Consider the following 4,673-nt stretch of genomic DNA (forward strand, 5'->3'; position numbering starts at 1 on the left):
AAAGGGGGAGTTTGTTAGGAAATATGTAATTGGCAAATCTGTGACCAAGGACCAAAATGTAATAATTGTAAAGTCAAGGATTAAAATGTCATAATTGTAAGGTCAAGGACCAAAGTGTCAAATGTCCAATAGTTCAGGGACTTGAGTAGCTAATAATCAAAGTGTTGAAGGCTAGGTCTAGGGTTGTGATGGATGCCTCGAAGTTGCAAACGGCGCGAGATTTCGCTAGAGCCACGCCATGATCTCGCTCGAGCCACGATTGCAGAACCACTGTCGCTAGAGTCTCGCCAACAGGTCGCTCAAGCTAAGTGGACGTCGCTCGAGTCACGCTGGTCCCTCGCTCGAGCGACCTATTTATCTGGGCAACATTAAGTTTAAAAACTCGCGATTTTTTGACGCGCCACAAAAACCATACGTTGAGCCATATAAATATGATTCGTCTCCTTCGAGTTGAAGAGAGAGGAAATACACATTGAAGCCATATTATTGATTTTCTCTAAAATCCTTGAAGATCAAAATCCTCGAAAAGCAAAAAAAAAAAAAAAAAATCACACCCAGAAACACCAAAACACCACCTTCTCTAAATCCTATAAAACTTCCAGAAGATCCTCAGATTGAAGATCCGGGAAGAACTTGCTTGAAGAGCGGGAGTGCTTGACGATTCACGGGAAGTAGAAGTCACACAAGGCTGGGATGGTAGCACAGATCTGCTAGATCCAGGAGAGTCTTGTTCTCAAACAGCAAGGAGGTTAGAAAATTGAGGGGATCAATTGTTCTAGCGTACTGTAAGTTACCTTCTACAAATAGTGGATCTCTACTGGCTTGTGCCCGGAGTTTTTACCCAGTTGGGGTTTCTCCGTCAACATTCGTTGTGTTTTTTTATTGCTTTAATTTATTTATTATTACCGGTAACTCAACATAGGTAATTAAGACATGTGAATGAATCTGGACAAACTTTAATTCTTGTGACTTGTTGCACGAATTAATTGATAAGTTTTTTAATTCCGCATGAACACCTATTCACCCCCCCTCTATGTGTTAGTTGGGTCGAACGTAAGGTTTTTCAGAATTGTCCAATTAATTAATTTATGCATATTAATAAGCAACATAAGAATTTAATTGTCCAACATTTGTCAATCAATTAATTGGTAAATCTCACTCTTCTAGTTCTCCCTTTGTATGTGACCCATTAGGTTCTCTTATCATGATATCTAATGACGTGAATTATTATTTTGATTTAATCAAAATCGATAAATTAAAATACCCATTTTAATTTATTATCAATTCATATCCGTAATCTCGAATTGACGTGTAGCAAAGTGTCAGTGCTATACATGTGAAGAGAAAAGTCACTTGATATGATATAAATTGAAAACTCCTTTTTAATTTGTGAGTATACCTTGGCCAATGATTTTGTTATCAATTTAATTAAATGAAATGTAGATAATAATTTCTTACTATCCGAGAGTGATGAATCATTTTTTTATCATTCACAACCTTCATATGATTCTTGACATACCCAAACGATGTCATATTAGCGGCCTTGGCAGAGCAACATCCAACATCATTAAAGTATGATTGTCCTCATATAAGACACTATGATGACCTCAGGTCAAATGACCAATTTCAATATCGAACATTGGAGATTAACCACTGACACTCAGATAGTTATCCATGTGGAATCTCCCTAACGGATCCCTAATGTTTTGTTTTATAACAAAACGCTTACGTGTCTATTTAAGTTACCACAGTTTAACATGTGAGATCATCCACTTACTTTACAATTAAAAAAATGTCACATGTGATTATCTATTCGTAATAATGATATCAATATCTCATCATTACTTAAGATCATGGATGATTGAAGATTCAATTATATGTAATTTGTATCTCACAATCACAACTCCTTGTGATTAACAAATTAAACAAAACTTAAATCTATAGATTCGATTATGTAATTTGTTATAATATCAATTAAATAATAGATTTGTCATAATTAAAATGCATCAACTATATATTAAAAGTGTTTGTATCCAAAGTTGATTGAATCTAGGACATGACACTTAAAAACAACTAATCAATGTTGATTCCAAAGGGTTGTAAAGAATGAGATTTAATGACGATGTGAAGTAATAAAGATCACAACGAGAAAAAAATTAGGAACTTATCGTATAAGAACGATGTATTATAAACTGACAATATGGAGAGAAATTACAGACACAGCAACAATGCCTAAATAAAACTGACATATGAGCCTTGTATTTATAGACCACATTTCAAACCACAGAAGAGTCCTAAAAGGCAAGAAAATATATTACAATTAGGAGACTCAATTTCAACGGGATTTTGTTTCCTTGTTAGGCCACGTTTCAAACCTAGAAGAGTCCTAAAAGACAAGAAAATATATTACAATTAGAAGACTCAATTTCAACCAAATATTGTTTCCATGTTGTTGAATGCAGTTAGACTCCTTTCCAACACCCGATTCAAGACTTCAATTTGTCACAGCTCTAACAATCTCTACCTTGACTCAAATGACGGTGCAACATGGGAGCTCCACAAAATTTCTCCACCTGAAAAATAAACATATTTAAATCGAAATGAAATGAAAAATCTCCTCAACGAGTAACCAAAACTCTCTATATAAGCCATCGTCCTCTGCACGGCATCCACAAGTGATACCCGAACCTTACTCTTGGGTTCCCAAAATTCCATCAAGAAATTAATGTTTACCAATAGGGTCGAAGTACACCCTATAGCAGCAACCATACAAAATGTCTGAATAGAAGGCCCCTTGCTAGAACGGTCGCCTTTAACGTCCCCAGAGGCATTACAGGCATCACTAAAATCACGGTACCCATGCTCAATGGATCCAATCCTAGCAACTGAACACAGTGCAACTGCTAAAATTGATGGCAAAATGGAATCAACAATGCTCTCTCAAGCAATGTTCTAAATTGACACAGATGCCGTCATAAGAGGTACTGTACCAAACTGAATATCCACCATGGTACTAAACTTTTCCATACGTTTCTTAACTGATTATGCGCTCCCCTGCAAGATGTACAATCGAGACATTCTCCGTCCCTCTAGTACAACCCGGACACCCTTTTCGGACCTTCAAGACTCCACATCCACTAGAGAATTTATACCCATTTGCATCCAAAGTACTAAGCAAGATGAGATTCATTTTCAGGTCTTAAATATGTCGAACCTGGTCAATTGTTCTGACTGTTCCATCCCGTAGCCTAAATCTGACTTGACCGATCCCAGAAATACGGCAAGACTGGTTGTTTCCCATTACACTCCACCTTGCTGAACAGCCTTATATATCTAAAAGAAATTTCGATTGGAACACATATGATGCGAACGTACCGAATCAAGAATCCACTCCTCGTTAGGTCTAGATTCCACGTCAGATTCCATGATCAACATTACATTTCCGCCCTTTGAAAAATCCTCAACTACATTTGTTTTGTCTGAAGTCAAAAGTTGCTCTCTAAGATTTGTAGCTAAATCACCTTTAACTTACAACTCATTGCAATCCTTTCGAATATATCCCTTACGCCTACAGTAGAAGCAGAACAAATTGCTGTTATTCTTCGATCTTCCCCTTCATCGACAACCATGAGATACAAGAGCTTCGTCATCCTTTGATGTAACTCCAACCAAATGCTTCAACTTCTCCTTTGAATGCAAAGCATCATAGACATCGTTTATAGTCAAAGTATCTCGACTATACTAAATAGTGTCCCAAAATGACACATAAAAGCCAGATAGTGAACACAATAGGATCAAGGCCAAATCCTCTTCATCGTACTTAACCTCCAACGTCTGCAAATTTGCAATTATTTTCTTGAACACGGCAATATGGTCCTCCAGTGACCCTCATTTCACTATGCGATGAGAATATAGTTTCTGTTTTAGAGCCAATTTGTTCGCGAGACTTTTAGTTATGCATAACTGCTCCAGTTTCAACCACAAGGCAGCTGTTGTTTTCTTCTTCAAGACATCCTATAGAATATTGTTGGATAAATGAAGATGGATCTGCAATAAAGCCCTCTGATCCCTCTAATTAGCTGGCATTTTCTCAAAACCTAGCAGTGCATCATCCAAATTCAACTGCGCCAGAATAGCCCTCATCTTTACTTGCCACAAAGAAAACATTTTATTGTGATTCAGTAGCGGAATGTCATACCTCATGATAATCATCTCTGAAAAAATCCCAACCAATCCGCAGAAGAAGAACTTGGCTCTGATATCACTTGTTGATCTCAAAGAGTTGTAAAGAATGAGATTTAATGATGATATGAAGTAATAAAGATCACAATGAGAAAACAATTAGAAATTTATTGCAGAGGAATGATGTATCATAAACTGACAATATGGATAGAAATTATAGACACAACATTGATGCTTAAACAAAATTGACAGAAGAGCCTTGTACTTATAGACCACGTTTTAAACCCTAGAAGAGTTCTAAAAGACAAGAAAATATATTACAATTAGGGGACCCAATTTCAACGAAAATTTGTTTCCTTATTGTTGAATGCAGTTAGATTCCTTTTCAACACCAACAACACGCGATTTAAGACTCCTATTTGATTCACAACTCTAACAATCAAAATAAGCATAGGGCACCAAAAGGGTACCTTAATTCTGGCTTCTAGACA

Source organism: Olea europaea, chromosome 13, assembly GCF_002742605.1.
Source record: "Olea europaea var. sylvestris chromosome 13, O_europaea_v1, whole genome shotgun sequence".
NCBI lineage: Eukaryota > Viridiplantae > Streptophyta > Magnoliopsida > Lamiales > Oleaceae > Olea > Olea europaea.